Source organism: Pinus tabuliformis, chromosome 3_2 (assembly GCF_031772625.1).
Source record: "Pinus tabuliformis cultivar Carrire ecotype Pingquan chromosome 3_2, CPIR1, whole genome shotgun sequence".
In the NCBI taxonomy this organism is placed as follows: Eukaryota; Viridiplantae; Streptophyta; class Pinopsida; order Pinales; family Pinaceae; genus Pinus; species Pinus tabuliformis.
The window spans coordinates 276,046,814-276,056,451 of record NC_142302.1 but is presented as its reverse complement, the minus strand read 5'-3'; positions in this window follow the sequence as shown (position 1 = coordinate 276,056,451).

The window sequence follows — 9,638 nt, the reverse complement described above, 5'->3', positions numbered from 1 at the left end:
TTTAATTATTTAGAAAAAGTTTGCGAGAAGGTAATTGGATTTTACAAAAATTTATCTAAAATATTTCAGAATTTTGTCAAATATATATATATATATATATATATATTTTATTTTTTTTTAATTAAATTTTTTTTATTATAATTTAACATTTAATTTTTATATAAATATATTAATATTAAAATCTAAAATTATAACTTTATACAAATAAAATAATAATAGATATTATATTTTTTTTTGAAAAAAAATCACTATTGTTTTTCTTTATCGTTAATCAAGTTTGTTTATTGCTTGTCACCATTCTGTTGAGGTATTAGACAGGGAATTCTACTTATCCCATGAAACATGTTATTATTCATCGAACAGATGATTAAAATGTGAGTTGCCAATCAACTATGAAATTTTATTAAACAACACCGAGACATTAAACTTCAGTATCCATCTTGATCTTCAATATGTTGACACTGTGGAGGAACTAAAAAAGCATGGAGATTTGCACCAATTAGCGCTTCATAAATCCAGTTTGTTAGTTTAGTTTTGTGTAAGTTTGATAAATAGCCAAAGTATCACCCTGCAAATCCTAATGATGCAATTTTCACATAAATATCCATTTAGAACAATGTCAGTTGTCCGGGTTCCTATCTCTCTGTCAACATAAACTGCCACATAAACATACAATGGGCCAAAACAGTGGAGGGCCCTAGAAACCAATGATTAAATATGATTGAGTTCCCTTAGATCATGACCCACAATTTCAAAGTTGGCATAACTGAACCCACCTTCAGGGGTCACATGAGTTGTACAAAAAGAAGGGCCTTTCATGGCATTCATAAAATACCCACATGTCTCAAAGTTGTAGTCATCGATTTCAAAGCCTAGGATCACGTCACTCAATCCAGATTTGGATGTCATGTCTAATGAGGAATTGTAGATTTTCTTGTGTAATATGGAGGCCTTTTCAGAATTTAATTGAGTCATGTGGATTTCTACGATACAGGAAGTATTGGAATAAGAATAATTGTTGGAATTTTCTTGATCAAAGGCAATTGCATTATAAATATGCCAACAATCGTTATTAGTATCAGAGCTTCCCTACATTTTGTAGGCGTCTGGGATGGACGATGGCAAGAAACAGTCAACACATTTGTTTATAAAAAAGACTTCATCATGAAAGCTTCAGGGAGGAGACCATTCATCTTGAGGAAACATGAAACAACTGCGGGTATATCTTAGGTTTAATTAAAGATATGGACTCTACAAATGAGATGAGGAGGGGAAATGCATGCAACAACTGTATCTTCCCACAGGATTTGATGATGAATTTATTTGGGTAAATAATGAGGCTCAACTTCAAAAGTAGATAGATGTCCATGTGTCTGTTTGATGTATGGGAAATTATTCGGTATTTGGCAATTTCTGCCATTTGGTCGAGCTACGAGTGAGTGAAATTCATTAACCCCAACTTGCCTGCCTTTTGAGAATAACTCAATTTCGAGTATTTTTTCGAGCCTTGAAAGCAGATAGGAATACAAGTGATATAAAACAAATCAGAATACAAGTGATATAAAGCAAATAATCTGTGCAGAAAAATATAAAAACGAAATACACATTAAACACCCATAGAAATGCCGCAAATATGGAACTATTGAGCCATTTTATTACTTCCTTGAGGGAAAAATACAAATGATAATGGAATGGTGCACCTGGACATGTCTCAGTGGACAAGCATGACCAAATCCAGGTGAGAATATGGTTGATCCGATGACTGCTCCAACTATTGCACCAATCTGCGCTGCGCTGCCCAAAAAACTACCTTTCTACTGAAGTTCGAATCGCTGAAAGGTCCACTTCCTATTCCTAGAAAATTATATGCTTTTAACCCCAGATTCCTTGGCCTAAAACCAGAAAAACCCACGAAGGATTTTGGCTAGTTTAGACTTCTGAAATTCGACCCCCTTGGAACCCAACTTCAGCTACAACTACAAAACTCGGCCTGCTGGAATCTGCTTGTAAATCCTCCCGGAAATGGTCCCAATGTGCTGCACTGACCCCTACTATCAATCCCCTGACTCCCCGGATGGGCTCTCGGCCTATGGAACCTGCTCCTAAGCTCAACGAAAATGCTGGACTGGCCCTCTACGTTGTCCCCAAGCCCAGTAATTCAAACTGCTGGGATACTGGCTCTGCTGGCTCCAAAACTCACAAGGAATGTTGGCATACTATTGTTCTCCCAAACTTCTAACTCTCCACGCAAATGACTGATCACTGATAGCCCCAACTCCACCTGCATATTCTCCAGCTAGCCAGAAATATGCACTCCTTGTTTGTGGCTGAATGAGAATGCTGCGAGACACTCCCGGATCTCCTGAAATAACTATGGAACTTCCTTCCTAGGGCAAGCGCGGAAGGCCCCCCGAAGGAAAGGTTGAATCTCCTGCTTGAGTGATTTGTGGCTAAACAACCGGTTGACTCAGTTAAATAGCAGAGCGAACAATCAAGTAATTTTGTTTGCAAGGTGTAAGAATGAATCCAAAATGAGAGCTTCTTCATGCTTATAACTCTTTGGGCCTTCCTTGTCTCATGTGGGCCCCTCCATCCATCTATTCTACTTCCCTCCAAGCCATTCGAATGACCTAGTCCGAATTCTCAAGTGGGTGGCCCCCACATTCCACTAGCAGCCAATAAAGTCGAATTGCCTCCTAAGTCCCTAAGTAAAAAATGTTGGGTTCTCTTCCTTAGCGAAAATTGTGTAGCAACACCCTGTTGCAAATGTATTTGAGAAGGGACATGACAGTCCTCCCCTCTCAAATTTTGCTTTCCCTCAAGCAACCTCAAAGCTGGGTGCTCCAAAATGTGCTCACCCTCCCAAGTGGCATCTTCATCTAGCAAGTTCTTCCAACGCACCAAGAACTCCTTGATGGTCCTGCACCTAAGTTTCCTTTTCCTGCTCTCCAAGATGGCCTTAGGTTCCAAAACCAAGTGGCCCCATCATCTAGCTATTGTTGTCACCTGTTGTCGCAACACCTTTTTAAGGCATGAGACATGAAATACATTGTGGATCCTGCTCCACCTAGGCAACTCTAGCTCATAGGCCACCTCTCCCACTCATCTAATCACCTGGTAGGGCCCATAGAAGCGTGGTTGTAGCTTCTCGGCCCCCTTCTTCTTCAGCGTGGACTGCCTGTAAGGTTGTAGCCAAAGGTACACCAAGTTCCCCTCCGCAAAATGTCTCTCTGTCCTGCGCTGATCTGCATACACCTTCTGCTGATTTTGGGCTGTCACCAAGTTATCCTTGAGAGCCTTGAGGATATCTTGGCTCTCTTGGACCTAGTCTTTAGCCTTTGGGGCCTGACTGTCTCCAAAAACAATGTCAGCAAAAGATAATGCATCATATCCATGTAAATCATGGAAAGGAATCATACCAATGGACATGTGGTGAGTGGTGTTGTAGCAATACTCACCCAAATGCAACCACTGAATCCAAACCCTCTGTTGATCGGTCATGTAGTTCCTCAGGCACCCCTCCAACCACTAATTAACCCTCTCAGTCTGGCCATCTGTCTGAGGATGGTAGCTGGTTCTAGGAGTGAGCTCGATTCCTACCAATCTGAAAAGTTCCAACCAAAAGCCTCCCATGAACTTGTTGTCCCTGTCACTCATAGTGTTCTTGGGGAGCCCGTGCAACCTGAAAATCTCCCAAAAGAATAGTTATGCAACCTATCCAACCATGTATCTGGCGAGGATGGCGAAAAAGTGGGCATATTTGGTCAATCTGTTGACCACTACGTAGATGCAGTCCTTCCCCTACATTGTGGGGAGCCCTGTGATGAAATCCATAGAGATAATTTCCCTTTTCCCCTCGGGGATGGGAAGTGGTTGTAACAATCCTGCAAGGTGGATCATCTCCCCCTTGTTCCTCTAACATGCCTCACACTCCTGTACGTAATTCAACATGCCCCCCTTGAGGCCCTTCCACGCGAATCTCTCCTTGGCTTCCATATATGTTTTTTGGAATCCCTGCTGCCCAGATAATGGTGAGTGATGTGCTACCTGGAGCACCCTCTCTCTCAAATGCGAGTAGGGTACTAGGAAAATGTGCCCCTTGTAATAGATGATCTCATCCATCACTTGGTAATGCTCATCTACATGGGTACACTCCAAGACCTCGCATGCCCTCCTATCCTTGGAGTACTCCACCAATAGTTGAGCCTTCCAATCATGGAAGATGCTCATGAGGGATAACCCAGCTGGTCTTCGAGATAGAGAATCAGCCACCACATTGTGCTTTCCCTGCACATGCTTTGTGTCAAAGTCATAGGCCTGCACCTTGCTAACCCATCTTTGTTGCCTATCATTGAGGCCCTACTGCTGCATGGAGTGATGAAGACTGTTGTGATCAGTCTTCACTCGAAACCTGTTGCCCACCAAGTATTATCGGAATTTGGCTAATGCATGCATGATGGCCATCATCTCTTTGTCATATATGGAATATGACAGCTCATGTGGTAAGAGCTTCCGACTCTCGAAACCAATGGGATGCCCCTCTTGCGACAAAATTGCTCCAATTCCCATCCCGGATGCATCACACTCCACGGTGAAGGGTTGGGAAAAATCTGGAAGTGCCAAGATCAAGAAACTACTCATCACCTACTTGAGGTGATCAAAGGAAACATTTGCTCCATCAATCCATGTGAAAGCCCCTCTCTTGGTCAAATCGGTCAAGGGTGTTTCTAGTTATGAGAACCCCTTTACAAAATTCCTGTAGTAGGTGTAAATGCCCAAGAAGCCCCTCAACGCAGTCACATCTCAGGGTACTGGACAATCCCGGATGGCCCGTATATTCTCCTCATGGACCTTCACCCCATCAGCACTGATGACATGCCCTAGGTAGAGCATCTCTGTTAAACCAAACTTGAATTTTGATAGCTTGGCATAAAACTGTTGCTCCTCCAGGATGTGTAATACCTCCTCCAAGTGTTGGAGATGCTCCTCCCATGCTCGACTGTAAATCAGAATGTCATCAAAGAAAACCAACACAAACCTCCTCAACTTTCCTCAGAAGACATGGTTCATGCATGACTGGAAAGTGGTGGAGCATTGGTTAGACAAAATGGCATGACCAGGAACTCGAAGTGCCCATAGTGGCACCAGAAAGATGTCTTAGGGATATCCTGAACCCTCACCTTGATCTGGTGGTATCGTGAACGCATATCGATCTTAGAGAAATACTTGGATCATCTAAGCTCATCCATTAGTTCATATATGCGGGGAATGGGGTACCGGTTCTTCACTGTCTTTCAATTGAGGGCCTAGTAGTCAATGCACATACAAAGGGTTTCATCCTTCTTCTTCACCAGAATATTGAAGAAGTGAAGGGACTGGAACTTGGCCTGATATGGACCAATGCTAACAGCTCTTGAATGGCCTTCTCTATCTCATCCTTATAGGCTTGGGATGTCTGTAAGGGGTGGTGATCACTACCTTCATACTCCGCTCCAACTCAATAATGTGCTCAAATACCCTCTCTGGTGGCTACCCTGGTGGAATGTCCCCAAACATAACTGCATGTCTATCTAGTAAAGCCTATATGTCTGCTGGTGGTGGCTCAACCTGTCCCCCAACCTCTGAAGTCCTCAACTCTATTGCCCATGCAATGTCTCCATGTCGCAGATCTGCCTCCATCCTGTGGGCCGAGACTCTTTGAGGTGGATAAGACCACATGCCTCTCAAAACTACTAGTTTGCCATCCGACCCAATGAACTCCATCTCTGGCTTCCTCCAATCTGTCGTGACTCGCCCAAGGGAATACAACCACTGGACACCCATCACCATGTTGGTGTCTAGCACATCGACCACAAAGAAATGGTCTGTCATTGAGTTGTTCCGCATAACTACTGTCAAGGAAGGCACATATCGAGTGCACTGTATGGTACGATCACTTGGTACTAGGACTAAAAATCCCTTGAACTCAGTTGTGGAGAGGCCACTCCTCTGAACTAAGTGGACATATATGAAATTGTGGGTAGCCCCACTGTCAACTAGGACTGACACCCTCTTCCCCTGTACAGTGCGTCTGATCCTTAATGTCAAAAAATTGGGAATCTCGCATAAGGAAGAAAGGAATCCCTCGGATGGGGCAAGGGATGCCCCTCTCTGTAGAGGTGGTGGTGGCGGCCCTCTATCTACCGGAATCTCACCATCTCCCACACCACACTCCTGCTCCACCTCATCCTCTTGGTCACTGTCAGAAAAAACCTCAATATAGTGTGCTCTACTGGTAGTGCACCGATGGCTTAGTGCCCAGGGCTCCCTTCATGTGAAGCACAACTTCCTCCTCCTGAGGTCCTTTCATGTCTCATCATCTAGCTACCCCCGCCCCTGTGTGGTCCTCTGAGGTGGAGGTCTAGTCTCATGCCCCCTTTGTGGAAAAGAGTTCCTTGCAGGAAAAGGTGCTCTAGTCTTGGGGATGACCCCATGTAGATCTCTGGTGCACAAAACTGCCTCCAGCAACGTGGAGAGACTGCATGACTTCACCAGTCCACGCAGGGGCTCAAGTAAGCCCTCAATGAAGGTCTACACCCTCCTGGCCTCTAATAGATCCGAAACCATCACTAATACTCACAGGAAATCTGAGATGTACCACTCCGAGTTGCCTGTTTGGCACAGTTGGGTCAGCTCTTTGAAATGGGCCTCTAAATCTCTCTGGTCAAAACGCTCCACCACCCTCTTGGTGAAGTCCTCATAAGAAGCCACATTGGCATGCCCTAGGGTAGTCAAGCCATTAAACCACCAGTCATGGGCTTCCCCCTCCATGTGCAGCATGGCCATCTTGATGGCTTCCTGTTCTGTCATCCGGTTGAGTTGGAAGTAGGTGTCCATCTTCTCAACCCAAGCCCTAGCTGTGCACTTGGTAGTGCCATCTAAATTTGGGAAGTACATCCTCCCTATGGTCCTTTGTAGCTCATATTTTTGTGTTCCTTGTCCTCCATAACCCTTGTTCTTCTCAATTTGTTTGAGTTTGCAGAAATATCTGAAAGAGAGTGCTTCCCTAAAGTCTGCATCCATAGACTGCCACTCTCTGAAATAGTCTCCCATCTAAATGGGGCCTTCACCCCTTGCAGGTTTGATTGTTTCCACTGGTACAAAAGAAGGCAGCGTGGCACGAGTTAGCCCCCTAGCTGATGGGTGTTGTGCTACTTGTTAGTGTCGGTATCTTCATCCCTCCGTCAAAGATCAAATCCTCTTGTTGCATTGCATATTAGGTGTCCCATTCAGTTAGCTGCATTCCATTAGGTGCATGGATCATCTGACGGTAGTGGCTTTCCTACAGTTTCCCTCATGTTATCTACTTGCTGGCTCATGTTTGTTCATTTCAAAGCATATACAGTCATCTTTTGTCTTAAAGATTGCAAAGGTTTTGCTTTAGGGTTTCATTGTCATTTAGGTCTAGGGTTTCATTAGGGTTTCATCAAAAAATGTTTCAAAGTGTCCAATAACAACCAGCAGGCCATGAGGAGGTTCCAACATCAATAAATTTCATCATCAAGTGCTCAGAAATGTGTCTTTCCTCAAAACTCTGTTTTGAGGAAAAACATAGTATTTTTGCTTTTATGGTATAAATTTATGTAATTTTATTTTCTCCATATGTAAATCACTCCATCTGTAACCTTGGTTTCTTTCCCTAGCCCCAGTAGTTCCAACACCTGCAAAACAAGCAAAGCTCAGGTCATTTAGTTCATCACAAAGTTCAAATGAAGTGAAAAATCCAAAAACAGAGTTTAAAAAATAAAGTCATTTTCAAAACATTATGAAAGTGGGTTTTGAAAAATTAAAATTTAAAGCCTCATGTATAAGTCATGTATCCAAATGTTTAAAGCTCATTTGCACTCCAAGATCAAAGAGAAAGCAAAGCAAAATCGTTTTGAGGTTGAGCAAGGCAAAATTAGTGAAAATCACTCCAAGTCACTTGGTGCGGTGCACTGGGCTGGTGGCGCGGCGCATATAACCGGCGTGGCACACTGGGCCTCAAGCTCCAGTTCAATTTTGCACAGGTGTGACGCATACGCTGGGTGGTGCGCATTGGGTTTGTTGCACGACACATACAACCGGCAAGCCCAAAAACTGCCAATGCTTGCTCCAAATTGCTCTAAATGTGTGGATTGTCATTGGTACAAGTAGGTTGAACCTCCCTCACTCTTTTTCATCCAAGATTAATGCTTGCTTCATGGTGGTTGATGTATGGTGATTGTTTAAAGAAATCAAACCATATCTCTTTAAAATTTGCAAAGCAAATTGCTGCCTAGGGTTTCAAACTGTTGTTTTGCTGCCAAGTCCATCCTTTATTCCCTCACCACTCCTTTAATCCATCTCTCCCTTGATTTCCTTATTCCCCAAATTCACTAATCCCCTATCCCCATTCCCATTTCCTAAAGTCCCAAAGTCAAACTCCCAAACCCTAGTCCTATACTAAAAACTCCCAAACTACTCCCTAATTCCTTGTTCCCTTAACTAAACCCTACCCCAACAGTCCCTAAATCCCTCATTGTTTCCCCCCCCCCACAGTCCCTCATTTCACTGTTTCCTTTGGTAGCAAAAGTTAAAAGCATCACAATCACCTACTTCTCATCAAGGTAGCTCCAAGATAGTTTATCCACTAGCAGACATGGCATCTGATCCTTCATATGATTATGAAGAGGAGACCCACAGTGACTCACCTACAGAGGGACATGCACCCAGGAGACCTCATAGCGAAGGCAAACATATTAGAGAAGAACCAACCACTCTTGCTGAATTACAGGCCTGCCCTCTTGCCATCTCTTGTTTCCAACATCAGTCTTGCTATGAATTTTGTGAGAAGGTTGCTAGCATTCAGTTTCATCATGAGTTGGCTCGTTTGTTTGTGCTGCATTTACATGATGGTCAAGCCACTCTAGCTGGTGTCACTTTCACATTAACACCAGAATCCATTTCACTAGCAACCGGTATTCCCAACATTGGAGAGCAATGGAACAAGAGGCAGAAAATTGACCGACAACATTATGAACCATACATCAAACCAGGCTATATGAGGCAACTCAACAGAGTATTTCCTTTTCGGTACCTCAAAGATGCTTATGCTCCTTTGATGAAATTGATCATGAGGTATTTCAGCTGTGAAGGCCGGTTTTCACGTTTATATGCTTATTATATCAGGCTTCTAATGCATTTTACCAGGGTAAGGATGATGAACATCCTTTACTTCATGTGCCAAAACATAGAGAAGATGACCACCCTAGTGCAACACAAGACTCCTCAGCAGCAGTTCAACAGTATTTACCATTTTGCTCTCATTAAAATTGTGGTCATTCATCAGCTTGGCTTACAGGGCATCACTTGGGAGGACTTCATCTCTCGTGAGTTTTTCAGAGCTCCATAGGGACCTTCAGAGGCTTTACATGAGACAGGTGGACCTTCTTATCAGCATGAGGGCCATGAGACATAGACCGCTAGCATGCCGGTGTTCATCACCTATCAGAAGGGCACTAGACGGTTGTTTGCAGCAGCAAAGCGAGTGTTATCTCCACCCGGGGTGGAAGGGGCCTCACTTCCGTCATCAGCACAACAGGTTCAGGACCGAGGCAAGAGGCCACTGCAGGAGGAAG